Here is an 18,646-nt window from a genome sequence, read left to right as displayed (position 1 = left end):
CTTTTGTTCAAGGCTGGCTGTGACTGGGAATCAGACTAGTAAGGAGGGCCCTGCTGGGAGCCTTCAGTTTCCAGACCTGCGCAGGTGGTTTTTGGATGACTAGGCTCTTTCAAATTGGGTGGCCATGAAATCTCTAACTGATTTCCAGATATTAAAGCCTAATGCAAACACAGACACACATAAACTCTGCATGGAACATCATGGGGAGTTTACAGAACAAACTTGAAGCCAAGTGGAAGAGCTTGAATGGAGGAGTTAAGGGCTGTATTAGCTAATGTCTACCTTTATTCAGGAGATTGTATTTATGCATGGCATTTACAATTGAATATTTTGAAAATGCACATGGATGGCACATAGTGAAGTATAGCACAGAACAGTTGTAGTTAGAATGAATGTTCTTCAGTGGAGGCTTTTGCATAGAAATTGCTCCTTAAAGACCAAATGTATAACCTATAACCTTGGACAAAATTGTTCTCTGGGGACACTAATGGACCTTCTACCAGCACTTTCCATCTGCTGGGCATCTGTGATGCAGAAGGCAGTGAAAACTAGGCCCTAAACCCTCACAAGCTACCAGGCAGTAAGATGCTGCTATATTCCTCTAATCCAAGGCCTAGGTAGTATGGAAGACTTTTGTGGGGATTAGCAGCTTGCTGTAGAAGAGTCCCTCCCCTGTTGCCAGGTGTAAATGAGTTTCTTCCCACTGGACACTGGACACTGGACATACTGATTGTCCTTGGAGAAAGTCACAGTTTAGGGTAGTGAAGAATATAAGCAGGGGATAGATTATTAGCCTAAGGGACAAGCAGAGCATGTCAAAAGGGATCCTGTCCCTGTGGTTCTTAAAGAAACCTAGAGTGGTTCAGTGCTGAGCTCTCAGCCTGTCACAGGGGTCAACCAGAAAAGCTTTGACTGCAGTGGAGATCTGATCTAGGAGACCTCTAGGTGGGGCAGGCAGTTAGAAGAAACCTGCTCCTAGTCCTGTCAGAAGCAACCAAGCAGCCATTCTTCAGGGCAGACAGAAAGGCAGTCAGAGCACATGCAAGAACTCCACCTGAGCTCACCTAGCTCAGGAGGTGTTCCTCCAGGGGTCACCAGGCTGTTTGTTTTCAACTCAGCTAAATTGCTCCCAGGAGGGAGTCTTTGTTTCACAACATATTTTCAACCAGACTTTTTCTGCAAACATGTCTTGTCTGCGCAGGCACAGGAGCACCCAGGTCCCAAAGGGCAGACTTTGCCCAGCCTGGTTGCACCCCTCCCTTCCTTGGAGTTTCCCTATGGAGCCCAGATGGGATAGAATAAAAAAGGGACCTTTAGAATAGGCATGTGTGGGAAGACCTCTAGGTATCTAGTTTATTAGCCCATCTCTCCCCTGGGATGGCCTTCTGAACCACCAAAGGTAATGGGGGCATTGTGGTGATGGCAGGGAGTGCCATGTGCTGCGCTTGTGTGAACAGATAGATCTCTCCAGCTACCTATTTCTCTTAAGCATCCTCTCTCTGCATTGTGCATACTAGCTCCTATACTCAGTTCTCTCAATATTTGCTAACGTAATTCTCCTTTAGATAGAGAAGTATTGATAGATATGGCTGTATGTGGAAATTCCACTTAGTTGCAAAGGTGATGAAAAAGCTCTAGGTTCCCACACCCAGAAAGATTTGTCTTGGTTACCTTTGAGTCATTGAGCTCCTCTCACATTCATTATATCAGAATCTTCATGAGCTAAGCATCCTGGAAACAACGCATAGGCACACAGAACTGGACTCTGATAGTGTACCTGCTAACTCCAAGCCAGTTGACAATGAATCTTAAAGCTCTCAAATGTTTGTTAACCACTAAAGGAGTGGCAGACAGGCAAGCCTGTCCAATGGCTACACTATCTGAGAGGTGATTTCTAGGGCTATAGATGCAAAGAACAGGGCTGTAACATCTAGAACTCTTTCAAGACCTCATTCCTCAAACACTCAATAGGAAGCAGGGCACTCTGCAGCCTAGGACTCAGGAGAACTTAGACTAGACACACAACTTTCTCTGTCTTGCTAGAAAAACCCAGAGACATGTTTTTCCTCTCGGGAACTTATTTTTTCCCAGGAAAATGGAAAGATTTCTGGTCCTTTTCATAGTATTTTTCTATGATATCTCCTACAATCATTCATTGACAGGGGATCAATTGGAAGGATTGTGTGAAACCTTGCTTGGGCTAGAGACAGTGAGTGTGGGGAATGGTAGGCAGTGGTGAACACCAGGAACCTTGTGGCAATAGCAGCATCCCAGTCTCAGGTTGGGACCAGAGGGCTAACCCATCATGTACCTTCGTAACCCTGCCAAAATCGAGTTTTATATGAAGAACTCCTGGTGCCAGGTTTTGCTGCAGTCATGAAACATTTATTGAGCATGTTCTTCAAGCAAAGGCTTGAGTGGTATGGAAACAATCAAGGGAGGGATACAAAGCCAAACCCTACTCACAGAAGATGGAAGAGAAGAAATTCTTAGTGACAGAGGCAGGTAGTAATACCTAATGCTGGTGTTTCTGTCATGGCTGGTACCATCCTCCTATTCATTCAGAGGAGTAACATCTCAACCCAGACACACCTGTGTGATACTACCCAGTGATTACCTAGCCTTCCAGCAGCTAAAAATCTCACAACAGCATGGCTCATCTCCAGGCAGGAGGCCTAAGCAGAGGTGTAAAATAAATCAACTGCTACCTGAGGGCTGCTGGGAGATAGAAAGAGGTAGGCAAGGATATCCCTGGAAGCAAAGAAAAGAGGGAGGAGGGGATAGCTCCATCAGGGTTTTGATGCCTGTGAAACTTCACCAGTGCACCCAAAGCCACAGGTTGGCTATGCAGACCGATACCAACAGAGTAAAGAGCGCAGCCTCCTTATGGCACCAGGTGGCATCCTGGTCCTCAAGGATATGCAGCCGCCCAGAAGTCATTTGCATCTGTTGAGGGACCAAACACAGGGCTGGTGAACAGAAATCACTCTTATGAGGAAGGTAATGCATAAGGGTAGGGGAGGAATATGACCATAAAACAAAATAAAATGTGTTACCTTTGTTCCCCCTTCCATCTCCTTTTCTCCTCCCCAGTTCCCATCCAGCAAGTTCAGAAAAGAGGAACATCAAGGGTTCAATAACGAGGTCAATAAGGGTTCAATAAGGGTTCAAGCCATGAGGCCCGAGAAGAGAAAAGAGTCTGACCTGACCTCATTTGTTACAGGATATAATTATGAAAAAGGCTATGAAGATTCAGGGGTTGGCTTGGTTCACAGCTGCCAATGCACTATGAAGCTTCCTTCACCTATACAGCAGATGCTTACCTGCCTTCTCATGACTTCCATCTCCAGGCCATTGAGCTCTTCCAGGCCAATCTTTGCCATTATATCTGCCTCCAGACTGGTGAAAGAAAATAATACAAGGGTCAGAGGTACTGGTGGTCATAGGCAAGTTACAGAGCAATCAGGTAAGCCTGAAAACTTTTTGGATAAATAGTCTTTCCCTTGGGTGGTAAAGAAGTGTGAGGGTCTGCCAGAGCATATGAAGATCCCAAATGGCCAAGAGGCAATAGTACCCGTTCAGGTACATACAACTGCTTCTTGACCTGGATGCTCACCAGTCCCTATGACCCTGCCCCCTGCTTGTTCCTCCCCAGGTAGGCAATTCATCCATTACCACTCATAAGGGAATCTCCCCACTGGGAAGTTTCGAGAAAACTCCTGAAGCTGGACATCATCATGGCTATGCTCTCTTGGCACCCAGGGCATCTGCACCTGATGTCCCTACAGAAAAGAGAAAGAAAGAAAGAAAGAAAGAAAGAAAGAAAGAAAGAAAGAAAGAAAGAAGCATTCCAAGTCACCTGCTCAGTCCCAAAACTGTCCCTTAATCAACACTGCACCCCATAGGAGTCCCAAGATGTCACATCATCTTCCTACCCATTCACACTATGCCTATTGGTAGCTTCTAGCCTTGCATGCTGAGGCAAGGGTAGCACCGTGACTGACTTCTCTGTCATCTGGTAGAACTTTTACAGACAGACATCCTTTGAAAGGCCAAGCTACCTACAGAAGAAGAATATAAACCTGCAACTTATTTGAGGGATTTTAAAAGAAAATGCCATTTCTCACCATGGAGACTTATACAGAATTGTACAATCATCTGTTGGTATTCATGGGGACTGTTTTTAGACCCCCCACCCTATAGTTATCCAAATCAGCAGATTCTCAGGTCCCTTATGAAAAATGTCACATCATAGCACAAGCATACCTTCTTATATAATTGAAATAATTTTACATTAGTTATAATGTCTAATGAAATGTAAATGCTATCTTGTACTATATTGTGTAGAGAACCATGGCAAGAGAAAAAAAAACTGTACATGTTCTCTACAGATGTGATTGCCCACCCCTACCCCAAGATATTGTCCACCAATGGTTGGTTAACTCAATGGATGCAAGACCTATGAATGCAGAGAGCCAACTATAGATGTATTCTCCAGTAAACATGTTTGTTGGTATACAGATTTCCAGCATTGAAGCCCTGGCATTACACAGGACAGCCATGACCTTTCAATGGACTATTCTCCTCTCATTTGCTTTCTTAGCATACAGAAGCTTCATCTTCCCAATAATCAACATCTAGCTATATCTACCATGGGCAGACAGGAACCATAAATAAATAAATAAATAAATAAACAAATAAGTACTCCCACCCTAACCTAGCTACCATATGTCAATACTCCTTTCTTTGGACAAGGTCCAGTGGAATTCCAAAATGACTGACCTGAACCAGATCCAGAAAGTTTATTTTTTGAATTTTTTATTAGATATTTTCTTTATTTATATTTCAAATGTTATCCCCTTTCCTAATTTCCCCTCCAAAAATCCCATATCCCCTCTCCCATCCCCCTGCTCCCCAATCCACTCTTGGACGTCTTTGGATTCCCCACCCCCCCAAAGACTGGGGTCCACAGTCTTGTTGCTTCTAGGAAGAACAAAGACTTCTGTGAATACTGTTAAACATTGTACCTGGACTTCCTAGATACTGCAGACTGCAGGAAGAATGCCCCATAGGTCTAGAAATCATTCAGTACCCACTCACTTCTTACTCCAGCCTATCCATCTGTTTAAACAATTCAGTCTGTATTTACTGAAGATATGAACCTGGGCCTAGGACTCTATAGAGTGACCACTGATCAACAGATGAAATCTCAACCATCAACCATCTCTGTATAAGAAAGAATAGGCAATACAAATAAGAAAAGAATTTATCAGTGTAGATTCAGATAAGCAAATGATCCATGGATGATTAAAAACCCAAATAGGCTAACATGGCAGGCGAAAAGCAGGAATCAACACTGAACATCCTAAAAAAGACAAACAGCCTTCCAGACTAAGCGAACAGCATACACAACAGCTGTGGAATGTTGTAGAAGAAGCACAAGTAGATCCACATGATTAACTACAGCCAAGGAGCCTTTTAGGGGATTCTCACCTGGCATCACCAGCTGTTCTTGGCTTTGTTCAATATTTCTAATCCCCAGATCTTCAGAAGTGGACATTTCTAACTCTTCTTTGACAAAGGAGGAACTTCTTTTTTTATTTTTTATTAGATATTTTCTTTATTTACAATTCAAATGCTATCCCGAAAGTCCCCTGTACCCTCACCCCACCCTGCTCCCCTACCCATCCCATCACCACCAGGTATTCATTTATAAATGTGCTCAGGGTAGAAGGCACAGAGAAGACACTAGGAAATGCTCCTCTTCCAGGAATAGAAATGCAAGGGACTTATACTGTCAGAAGAGTCTCAAAGAGGTCTCCTGCTCTTTGCTCAGGCCTTGGATTGGCACCTTGTGTTCCCACTGTATCTTGTTGGTGGAGCTTGCGGCCTTTTCTGCTGCTATGTAAGCAACTTAGGAGAAGAGATAGAGCTACTGTGGGAACTTAATGCCTGTGGGAACTGCCATGATTCACTACCCCTTGATTTTGCTACTCATGGGTAGGTTGGTCCCATCCTCCATCATGGTCTAGGAAGAGACAAGGGCTGAAATAGGGCCCAAGCATCCATAAGTGCCCAAATCAGTGTCAGGTCCCAGGCTTATCATGGTTCCCACAAGCCCAGCACTGCCTAATAATCTAAGGTACAACACTCTATCAGAGGAGATTCTCTGGACAGAACATCCTGCCTCTTCCAATGCAGAGTCACCAGGCAAAACAAATGACCTTCTCTGATCTTAATCCTGGGCAGGATGCCGCCAGGAGGGGTAAGAGAGACATGGTGGGCTTGTGTACACTGATGTAAATGTCAGCCTGCCTCGGTTTTCCTACTAATTAGACCAGCTGAATGTGTCGATTTAGTCAGGTCCTGATCCCCAGTGAGTCCACCAGACACTCAGCTCTCAATATGTCTGTAAAGGTATATTGTAATTGTGACTATTATCCCTAGTGGACTTTAAATGAAGGGAGTGCCACTCAGGTACTAATAACCAATCTGCTGAAAGAATCCAGTGCAAGCATTAAGGCTTCCAGGAGGAAGACAAAACTCTGCTCCAGGATTGCAGCAACAATGTTTGCCTGAGTTACCAGCAGCCACCTTCCCTTAAGTTCCAGGAGCCAATTGTTTAAATGAATTCCTATATACTTACAAATCTGCACGTACATCCTGTCTGCTATGTTCCTCTGTAGCGCCTTAGGCTGATATCATTATTAATGGTTAAACCCTGCCTCTTAAATCCCAGAGCCACTGAAGGAAGAAGAGGTTATGTGTCAAAGGAATCAATCACAGCTGAGCCCAGCTAGAAAGAGGAAGAGAGAAGACAAAGGTGGGGGGGGGGAAGAAAAGGAGGAAGGAAGAGGAGGAAATAAGACTAATAGAGAGAATGTGGCTTGGCAACCCCTACCCCCACTAGCTTACTTGCTCAGCTCAAAACTAATATAAGTGGGTCTTGATTGCCTTCAGTAGAACCCAGGAACTCTAGAAGCTGACCCTAGATTTTTTTGTGCAACCACAGTTGCCAGACTGAGCAAATAAAACTACACTAACCAATAAATTTGAACTTTAGATAAGAAAACGTCATTATTAATATCAGTATTGTGCTCCATGCAACATATGGAATCTACTCACACAAAATCACTCATGTTAATTCAGGATCCAAGTGCAAATTGATATCCTGTATTTTATTTGACAACCATGTCCTGCCCTTCCTCCTCAAGATCTCAGTATTGGTTCAACCAGGCTATTGTTTGTTCCCAGTATGTGTGATAGACAATGGGGCTAGCAGATTCTCTCCCTACATGGTGGTTAGATTGAAAGAAGAGCTCAGAAGTCAGCTGCACTGACTTACCACATGGCATTGAGCTAAGGCTCCTTACCCTGGCTCCTTACCTCTGGCTGCCAACTCAGGGCTTCCTGGGAACAGAGACAATGGTCTACTTGAATTTGGAGTCACTGCCCCCTGGTGGCATAGCAACCCAATACTTGAATCAAAGCAAAAGTGGAGAGACTTCCTTTGCCATTCCTGGGCCCCCAAGGTCACCCACAAACACAAACACTCTACCTTCTTCCGTACCTTCTTCTCTTGCATTGGGTACCAAAATGGCTGGGAGATAAGACACAGTCCTCTGCATGACCTTAAATTTGTTACATAGAACATGTCTAACACCTTTATGTAACTTTAGCTATATCATAATTTCCATCTGAAATGTCCCTAAATTTGTAATTCAAATACTGTGAAAGTCTTCCATGATCTATTGTGTTAATATTGGAATGTCAAAGATCTATAGTTCTTCCAAGTCTTCCATCATACCCAGGTCTGGAAAGCTGGCCATGGCCACTGTGCAAAGTGGACTGCAGAAATCCAGTGCTTCAATGGTAGGCTCCCAAAAAAGAAGCTAAGGAGTTCTCACATGGAAGTTAGACAGATGTCCCTGGGAATGGGAAGGAAGAGACCGCAGCACTTCTTGCTTAGTGGTGAAGTTGGCAGTGTTACAAAGACTTCACTCAAATGAAATCATTCATCTGAGAAGTGTGCTATTAGCCAACTTATTTTGTAAGAGAACAGTATGCTCTGAGCTCCCCAGCAAGTGTCAGAACAAAAGTATCAAATTTCTTTCCAACTCAGCCCACTACCTTTTTCTCCTCACCTGTGAACACTATGAGTGTCCAGAGCTGTATGCTTCTACAAAGCAGCGAGACTGGGTGTTTCTGAGCAGTCTTCTTCACAGGCATGCAGTGATACAACAGGAAGTGACACTGTGGGGTTCAAAGGCATGTGTGTTAATGACTTTGACATGTACTGCCAATACTATCAGTGTGCATCCAAGGAGGCTGCACAAAGTGGGACCCACCAAGGGAAATAAAAGGCCTTTTTTTTTTATTTTACACCAGAACGAAAAAAAAGATATTATGGGACTTTTTAAACAAGCATCATTATAATGGGTGAAAGTGATATCTATCTCATTGTTGCTTTAATTTATAATGCTTTAATTATGAATAAACCTGAGCCATTTTCATTTGTTTATTGATCTGCATTTCTTCCCTATGAACTGTCTGCTTGAGGGATTGAATCTTTATTAAAATACAAGCTATGTTATTACCACAAAGGGACTCATGGGGTGAAAACATGCTCTCCCTTCAAGCCAAGCTTCTTCACAGGAAACATATCATCTTTTTCCTTAAGGTGTTACTCTGCTGGGATCAAACACATCCAGTTAATTACATGCAAGTTTCAGGCTGAACCCTGAAAGGTATTCAGCCCCTACAAAGAGAAGGTATCTAACCACACAAGCTTCTCTCTCCTTCTCTCTCTCTCTCTCTCTCTCTCCTCTCCTCTCCTCTCTCTCTCTCTCTCTCTCTCTCTCTCTCTCTCTCTCTCTCTCTCTCACTCTCTGTGTCTATCTGTCTGTCTTTGTTGGCTGTCACATCACCGGCTTCCAACAATGCCTCTTAGTCATTAGCCTCTTCCAGCTGTTAAACAAGCTGAGTTCTCTACTCAGATTCCTGTTTCCACCTGCTTTGGCAGCAGTGGTGAGAGATGGCAGAAACCCAGAAACCCAGGCCTGGAGTCAGTTACCAGAAAGTGACTCTTAGCCTTTTAATGGGGCATGTTGGCTAAGTTGCTTCTTTTTATCCTCTAAACCTCAGCTTCCCATCTTCATGTGGAAGATTGAGCCAAACCAGAATTTCAAACTGTGTGTTGTAGTTTCACAGATGTACACTGGAAGAAAACAGGGCTTCGTATCAGACTTTACTCTCTCTCCTCACAGAGCACTGTGATCTTAACACTTTCTTCTTTGGAGTTTCTATGTGTTCAGGTTTCATTTCTGTCCATGAAATAAGATACCCTGACAAAAAGCAGCTTATGGCAGAAAGGGATGATTATTTGGCTCACAATTAGAATCCATTATTGGGGGGAATTAAACACAGGAACTTCAAACAGCTAATTGCATCATATCAATAGCCAAAGACAGAGAGAAATGCACGCATGCATACTCGCATGCTCAGCTCAATTATTGCATTTTTACATTAACTACTTTAATTTAGATGATTAACCACAGACACCATCCACACAGGCCAACCCAATGCAAACAGTCCTTCACTGAGACCATCTTCCCAGGTGATTCTAGACTATTTCAAGCTGACAATATTAACCATCATACCATGTAAGAATTCAGATAAAGGTCTTGAGAGAAATCCCAAATGCCATGTAATGAAATGACATCCTGCCTCCAAGGCCTACCCTCAGCCCATCTTAGACAGCTACATCACCAAGCTTAGGCAAAGGAATCTAGCAGATCATACCATCCTGGAAGCTAATGCAGTTTATAGACCAGTAAACAATTCTTCAGCTGGTACTGATGTCATACTTCAAGGCCCAGTTTGCTACCGCCACTAGACAGGAAGAAGAGGGGGCCCAGGGAAGCCTTACAAGAGACAGGATGTACAAACAAAAGAGCTCAGGGTCAAGCTGCAAAGAACTGAAGTTGGCCTAGAGAAGGAAGATCCTTGGGAGCAGAGGGAGGGAAATAAAACATGTCACAGTCCTTTTCATGATAATGATTCTATTGATCTATGAGCATAAGAGGTCTTTCGACTTGTATTGTCAGTCTCTCCAGGATTTTAAATTTTTATGATAAAGGTGCCTCTGCCTCTCTTGTCAAATTATCTGTACAGTAACTTTGAGGCTACTAGGAATGGGAATCTATTATTTCTCAGTGTATTTGTTACTGAGTTATAAAAAAAAAGCTACTGATATTTGTGAGCTGGTTTCACAATGTGTTACTCTGCTGAAAGAAATACATCAGACTTGGAAAACAAAAATGAAGTTTTCTCTCATATGTGAAACACACACACATAACATGTGGATTTTTTTCTCTTTTAATGTCTCCTTTTCTTACAAACTATAACCAGTTCTCTTTATTCCCTGCCAGCCCTCCTCCCTGCAAACCGTCCTCCCAGTTTCCATCCCAGACCCCTTCAAATGTTTCTCCCAAATGTTCCTCCCTCAGTCCCCCAACACTGTGCTTAAACACTCCCTTCTCCCAGTTTTCCCAATCCTAGCAGCTTCAAACTATAACTGTTTTAGCCTATCTGCTGAGTTCGGCTTTCAAACAATAGATAAAGAGCCATGTAACACAACACATTCTGTTCCTAGCACAGAAGTCATGTTTAGTGAAGGGACTCTAGCTGTCCTGAGCATGCCAAGTATGACTCTGGCAGGCCTTGTCCTTCTTCCCTTTTCCCTCTGCCTTGCTGAAAAAAACCCTTAGGTTACATTCCTGGAGCTAGCCTCCAAGGTCTATTTCCTTATTTGGCCACTTCCTCCTCTTGCGACTGATTACCAAAGTCCAGCTGTCAAAGTATTCAAGTCCAGCAATCAACGGCTCCTTTTGGATACTGTCAAAGGGACAAATTGGCAGCCTACAGATTGGGGAAGGATCTTCACCAACCCTACATCTGACAGAGGGCTAATATCCAAAATTCACAACAAACTCAAGAAGTTTGATACTAGCAACCCAAATAACCCAATTAAAAACGAGGCACAGAGCTAAACAGACTTCTCAACAGAGGAATCTTGGCTTTTTGTGTGATTAATTTTTTATTGGTTATTTTATTTATTTACATTTCAAATGTTTCCCCCTCCCAGTTTCACCTCCACAAATCCCCATCTCCCTGCTTCTATGATGGTGCTCCCATCCACCCACTCCCTCCCACCTCACCACCCTAGCATTCCCCTACACTGGGTCATGGAGTCTCCACAGACCCAAGAGGGTCCCCTTTCACTGGTGCCAGATAAGGCCATCCTCTGCTACATATGCATATGGAGCCATGGGTCCCTCTTTGGTTGGTAGTTTAGTCCCTGGGAGCTCTGGGGAGTCTGGGTAGTTGATATTGTTGTTCCTCCTATGGGGTTGCAAACCCCTTCAGCTCCTTCAGTCCTTTCTCAACTCCTCATGCTCAGTCCTGTGGTTGGCTGAGTGCATCTGCATCTGTATTGGTCAGATTCTGCCAGAGCCTCTTAAAGGACAGCCATACCAGGCTCCGGTCAGCAAGTACTTCTTGACAACAGCCATAGTGTCTGGGTTTGGTGTCTGCATGTGGGATGGATCCCCAGGTGGATTGGTCTCTGGATGGCCTTTCCTTCAGTCTCTGTTCCATTCTTTGTCCCTAAATTTCCTCTAGATAGGAGTAATTCTGGGTTAATATTTTTGAGATGAGTGGATGGCCCCATCCCTCAACGTGGGGCCATGCCTAACATCTGGATATAGTCTTGACAGGTTCTCCCTCCCCTTTGTTGGGTATTTCAGCTAATGACATCCCCGTTGGGTCCTGGGAGCCTCTTGCTTTCCTGGCATCTGGGACTTTCTGGTGGCTAACCCTAGTTCCTCATCTCCCATTGCTACACACCTCTGTTCAATTTCCTGATCCTCTGTACATCTCCCCAGTCTCCTCCCACACCTGATCCTGCCCTCTTTCCCCCTCCTACTCTTCCCTCCCTCCCAGGCCCCTCCCTCCTTTTCTACCTCCCATGATCATTTTGTTCCCCCTTCTAAGTAGGACTGAAGCATCCACACTTTGGTCTTCCTCCTTCTTGAGCTTCATATGGTCTGTGAGTTGTATTGTGGGTATTCAGAGCTTTTCCCCTAATAGTCACTTATCAGTGAGTACATACTATGTGTGTTCTTTTGTGACTGGGTTACCTCATTCAGGATGGTATTTTCTAGTTCCATCCATTTGCCTGTGAATTTCATGAATTCATTGTTTTTAATAGCTGAGTGTTACTCCATTTTGTAAATGTACCTATTTTCTGTATCTATTCTCAACAGAGGAATCTTGAATGCCCAAGAAGCACTTAAAGAAATGTTCAACATCCTTAGTCATCAAGGAAATGCAAATCAAAACAACTCTGAGATTCCACCTTATACATATCAGAATAGCTAAGATCAAAAACTCAGGTGACAGCTTGAAGCAAGTTTGTGGAGCAAGGAGAACATTTCTCCATTGCTGGTAGGAATGCAAACTTGAACAACCACTTTGGAAATGAATTTTACAGTTTCTAGGGGGGGGGGGAATGAGAATAGTTCTACCTCACAACCCAGCTATCCCACTTCTGGGCATATTCCCAAAAGATGCTTCAACATTCCCACAAAGACACTTGCTCAACTATGTTCATATCAGCTTTATTAATAATAGCCAGAAACTGGAAACAATCCAGATGCCCCTCAACTGAAGAGTGAATAAAGAAAATGTCAATCTACACAATGGAACACTATTCAGCTATTAAAAACAAAGACATCATGAATTTTGCAGGCAAATGAATGAAACTTCAGAATATCATCCTGAGTGGGGTAATCCAGTCCCCAAAGACATGCATGGTATGCTCTCACTTATAAGTGGATATTAGCCATAAAATACAGGTACCACGCTACACTCCACAGGCCCAAAGAAGCTAAACAAGAAAGGAGGCCCGGGATGGGAAGCCTGAATCTCACTTAGAGGGGGAAATAAAATAGTCATAAGAGGTAGATAGGGTGAGGGATCTGGGAGGGAGGGGAATGGGGAGTGGAATGAGAGATTCGGGATCTTTCAAGTATGGGAAAGGACAGAGAAATGGCTACAAAGCCATGAAAATGAATGGAAATCACCAGATGGGGGTGAGGAGGGGGGCATCTCAAGGACAAGACCTGGGATAAGGAAGGCACCCAAGAATCAATGAAGGTGTCATTAGCTGTGAGTCACAACATTGGGGATATGGAACCTAAAGAGGCCACCTCCTGTAGCCAGGCAGGTACCTCAGTGGAGCCATAGAGACACCAACCCACCCACAAAACTTTCAGCCCAAAAATTATCCTGCCTACAAGAAATGCAGGCATGGGGGATGGAGCAGAGCCTGAACTAATAGACAACCAATAACTGACTCAACTTGAGACCCATCCCTTGGTCAAGCACCAATCCCTAACACTATTAATGATACTCTGTTATGCTTGCAGACAGGAACATGTTGTCCTCTGAGAAGCTCCACCCAGCAGTTGACTCAGATACAGACACCCACAGCCAAACAGTGGATGGAGCCTGGAGACTCTTATGCAAGAATAGGAGGAAGGATTGCAGGCCCTGAAGGGAATAGGAACTCCATAGGAAGACCAAGAGAGTCAACTAGCCTGGACCCTTGGGGCTCTCAGAGACTGAACCAGCAGCCAAAGAGCATACAGTGGCAGGAACTAGGCCTCCCTGCACATATGTATCAGATGTGCAGCTTGGTCTTCATGTGCAACAACTGGAGCAGGAGCTATCCCAAAAGCTGTTGCCTGTATGGGGGATATATTCTTCTAGCTGAGCTGCCTTGTCTGACCTTAGTGGGAGAGGAAGTGCTTAGCCTCTCAGAGACTTTAAGTGCCGGGGTGGGGGGATACCCAGAGGTCCCCACCCACTCAGAGGGGAAGGGGAAGGGACATAGGGGAAACTTTAAGGGTTTTTTTTTTTTTTTTGGAGAATCAGTTGTGTTGGATGGTATTTTTTTTTTTTTTTTTTTTTTTAGGGCAAGCACATGAAGGAGTGTTTTCCTGAATTGGACACAGGTAAAAGACTAAGACAACATTTTACTGAAACAGACACAGGTGAGAGGATGTTCTGCTAAAGCAAGCACATGAAAGGACACATGATAAAGGATTCTTTGCTTACAACACACATGTATTGGTCTGCCTTACATTGCATAGTTGAGCTCCATTTGTTGGGACTCCATAGACTCAGGCTGACTGGATGCACATGCTGAAGCAAGACCTGTGCTGAGGCAAAACCTGAGGAGGAATCGTGATGTTTGGAGGGTATAAATAAGACCTGATGGACAGTGATGGAGGCTAAGCTAGGCTTGCTTATAGAGCTAGTTGTGCAATGCTTGTGGGTCCCACATCTACATTGATCTTCACTTCCCTGAGAGAGGTACAGCTGAGGATTTCTCCTGGTGTTCTTCCTGGTCCGTCCTGCTGACTCGAGCCAAGGCTAATGTCTGGCTGTCTCTGCTAGGTCATGTCACAGCTGTTGCTAGATTCTACTGAAGTGGACTACTGGTGTATCGGTAAGGTGTTTGTGAGATCAGGCTGCTGCTGCCTATTGACCTGTAAACTGAACTGCCAATTTCCAGACAACACAGATGGGAGTTGCTCCAAAGAACCTTTTTAAACAGGCCCACCTCTGGTGGGTGGTGAGCTACAAGGGAGAAAAAAGCATTTAAGAACCATCATTAAAAATAGGGTTTGAAAAAAATTAACATTACAGAGGGGAAGTGGAGGAAGGATTGTGGGAGGAGGTGACTTGGAGGGGGCAGTGAATGGGGTGTAAAGTGAATAAAAAGATAAGTTTAAAAAGTGGGGCTTTCACAAGATGTAAAAATAAAGAATCATAATTTTTAAAGCCCCCTTTGGCTCACCTAATTAACATGCCCAATCAAAATTAAACACCTTATCCTAACATGGGGTTTCCCATTTTACCTTCATGTACTGCCATTTGCCTATGGGCCAAGTCTGTCTGCTCTATGTCCAGGGGCACTCCTTTGTCCACTTGGGACAAATACTCCTCTACCTTTCCCTTCTCTCTCATCCTCTACCTTCTGTTTTTATCTCTCATTCCCTGCCCTCTGTCCCTCTGGGGCAAATAAATCTCCTTTTTGCAGAGAAGTTGGTCTTGATGTGGGGGGTCCTGAACCAATAGTTTTCCTAACACTTAAGACATGTGAATTGCTAATAAGTTTTACACAGTGCATGAGACCTTCCTAGTGCTTTCGAAGGATGACCTGTTGCCTATGTTGTAAGAATGACTTTCATTCCATTGCTTTCTTGGCCTCCGAATGCGAAGCCTCCACCGTGCACACTATCTCTATTCTTTCATCTCCAAGACACCACACTACTCATTGTAATCCTGCTTGCTTTGCCATACATCTGAAAGCAGCCCTTGCTAGAGTCATTCTGATACCTCCATTGAATCTGTAGGCATTACCTTTCCTCACTTCTTGGAAGCATTTCACATCATTCTCCAATCTTTCCTTCTAGAAACAGTCTCCTGTTTGGGTTTCTAAAACACCAAAAAACTTCAGCGCTCCCTCACTTCTATAGCTTCTCTCCTCAAGCCTTCTCTGCCTATCTTTCTGGTAACCTGAGCAACACTGATCCCTCCTGTCCCAAGCCAGGATGCCTTCCTCAGCTCCAAATCCTCCACATCATACCCATGACTTATGTCAGAATGAATCTCTAATCTGAGTTTCTTCCAATCTGTTGGTCATCCAGTAAACCTGTTCACAGTGAATGGCCACAACCTCTAAATCTGAATGCATCCTCCCTTTCCAATTATCAGTTTCCTTTCAGGATTCTGCCTCATAATTATAGTATGATACATTTCTTCCAGGATGAATCAAAGATTCCAACAAAAGAATCAACTGGCCTCATTTGGGTAACAAACTCATGGTCCTAAAACCCTCCTGAGGTTTCAAAACCTTCCCAGTGTTCATTTTAAATGCTACGTGGCCATAATAAAACCTTTATCATTACTATATTTCTCTCTGTCCCCTCTAGCTGCTGTCTCTTGTCAGGATGGTTGCAAACACCGGGCCTACCTACCTGGCCATTTGTGGTTTTGTTTGTTTGTTTGTTTGTTTTTTAAATCTTCTCCAGCCCATTCTTCATATAGCAGGTAAGAGCACACCTAGACAGGTCTTCTTGCTCTTTAAAGCACCTCTCTACACCCTCCCATAATTACTAGGGCAGAGCCATTCTGAACATGGCCTAAATGGCTTTGCACCTCATCTTGTACAGGACTTTCCCTCATGCAACCCTGGCATCCCATTTCTTTAACAACAGTATGGGCTTGATAAAGCCTGGATTTTTTCATATGTTATCCTTTTGCCATTGACTTCACTCCCATGTTCTCTGTCTCAGTGTGTCTAATAATTACTTGAGCTGATCATGATGTCCTCAAAGACTTTCTCATAAAGCCTCCATAGCCAGCCCTGATGGTCTTCTCTACATTCCAAGTTCAATGTATATTCTAATTATGGATTTTTATGTCCCACTTCCAGCAGTATTCAGTGAGAATGGTGGCTGGGATCTGGCATGCTGCACTATACACCTTCTGGAAATTTGAAGCCTAGCTTTTTGATGTTCTACCAGCACCTGACGTTTATGTGCTCTCAGCTTTAAAGTATCATCACTGGTTGCCATGCCCATTGTGTTCCTGGGATACAGTAGCACTCACCTAATAGAACGCACTCTCCTGTTTCTTGCTTAATTTTATTTTACTTTATTTCATATGTATGAATGTTTTGCCTGCATGCGTGTATATGTGCCACATGTGTACAGTACCAGCAGAAGCCAGAAAAAGATGAGAGTGTCAGATCCCCTGGAACTGGAGGTACAGATGGTTGTGAGCCACTATGTGGGTGCTGGGACCTGGACTTGGACACTTTGAAAGAGCAACCAGTGTTCTTAACTTCTGAGCCATCTCTCTACTCCCATGGTATCTTGTTTTTAATATCAACACACATAACAGTTACACTGAATAATCCCATAGATTGAAGTCTTTGGGAAGATTGCAGGAAGTCACTCTTATTATTGGAATTCCTACAATTATGATTTCTTGAAAAGTATTTGTCATCTAGAAAACTCATAGGGGGCCCTTTTTTCTTTTCTTTAGGTGTTACGCTCTCACATTATATCCCAGGAGGGGCCCAAGGGAAATAAATCATTCTGAAGCTCTCTTCCTTTCCCAGCATTACTAGCCCTTGATAGTTGTCCTGAGTGTGTCCACCAGTATCAGGAAAGCAATAGTCCCAGAGTCTGATTTGAAAGTAATATCAAAGAGAAGCCGTGATATTCATCCTACTGCTTTTTGCAGTGTGTGTGGTATGCTCAAGTTTGGGGGAAGGGGAAGCACAAAGACTCCCATTGTCATGGGTGGGGTGTTCTGAACTGAACAGTACCCGCAATTCATATGTTGGGTTACAATATTAGAAGTTAAGATCTTGCAAGTGATAAATTGGATAAAATTAACTCTTTAAGGTGCTCCTGAGCCTGCGTGACTGGTCTTACTAAAGAGATTAGAATACAGATAAGCACATAAAAAAAGACCATGTGAGACACAGGGAGAAGGGAGCTATCTATAACTCAAGGAGATAGACCTTAGAAGGATCAAACTTTGCAGGAATGAACATCTTGCCTTCTAATCTCCAGAACTGAGATGAAATAAGTTCTTGTATAAATCACCAGACTCTGTAGCCGTAAAAAAAGTAAGTCATGGCACTGAGATTTTAATTAAAGAGCATAACTAGTTAACACATTTGCTTTTAATTGAATGCTTACTGTAAGCCAAGTACCATGCTGTGCTCTAGGGAAGAAATGGAAAAGATGTTTTGCATGGTTACTGCACTTCTGAGGTTAATAGTAGAACAGGAAAGGCAGGGATATGCTGAAGGAATGGACAATCAATATGAAAGCCAAACTCAGTCCTTTCTCTGAGAGAGGCCCTACAGTGCCATTGGAATAGCATGAGATAAGATAATTGAGGAAGAATCTACAATCATGAGATGAGCCTAGCACCTACTTCCCATAAGCTCTTGATCAAATGACATGCCCAATCAGGCTATGATTTCCTTGGGTATGAAATTAGAATTGACTATAAAGTCCGTGTCTTGGGAGGACTGGTTCAGTTCACACAGGTACAGGGCGTATCACAAATTAGGTATTCAATAATTTCTGGCTGTGATAGTTTAGAAGCAGCCGATGCATCCTCCTCACTATGGACACTTCAGAGGTCCAGGGCCTCTTGGTGTATTAGTTTCCTTGAAGGTTTTAGCCTGCAGCTCTAAGGTACTTACCTTTGGAGAAAGTACCCAGAGCTTCAAAATTTGAGCCCAGTCTTCACTTAACCAGGGATCTGATGACTAGGAAGTTGCTAAACAAGATCTGTGACAGATCTTATTAACCTCATCCCACAGGAGAATGGGTCAGAAGATCATATTACACGCTGTAAGCACAAACTTCAGGATCCAGACTATGTCTGCTTCCAACTGGCTCCTAAACTGGTTTGGGCTGTTTCCTTATCTATTCAATCTGACTTTTGATGCCACAAGTTTGACCACCAGACTTCCACATTCTGCAAA

At 43.6% G+C, this 18,646-nt stretch overlaps 1 pseudogene across 1 annotated transcript; it reads right to left on the bottom strand.

Moving 5' to 3' along the window:
* Nucleotides 1-2,370: 2,370 nt before the first annotated feature.
* Fate1 (fetal and adult testis expressed 1) lies at nt 2,371-18,431 on the bottom strand (annotated as a pseudogene). Its single transcript, NR_003243.2, has 5 exons — nt 18,362-18,431; nt 8,145-8,253; nt 3,676-3,782; nt 3,324-3,399; nt 2,371-2,946 (listed from the first exon to the last, which is right to left on the bottom strand). The product of NR_003243.2 is annotated as a fetal and adult testis expressed 1 (transcript).
* Between the last annotated feature and the right edge of the window lie 215 nt (nt 18,432-18,646).

This window comes from Mus musculus, chromosome X (assembly GCF_000001635.26).
Source record: "Mus musculus strain C57BL/6J chromosome X, GRCm38.p6 C57BL/6J".
Lineage (NCBI taxonomy): Eukaryota > Metazoa > Chordata > Mammalia > Rodentia > Muridae > Mus > Mus musculus.
The sequence above is the reverse complement of the archived record's forward strand: the minus strand, read 5'-3'. Positions and strand labels throughout refer to the sequence as shown.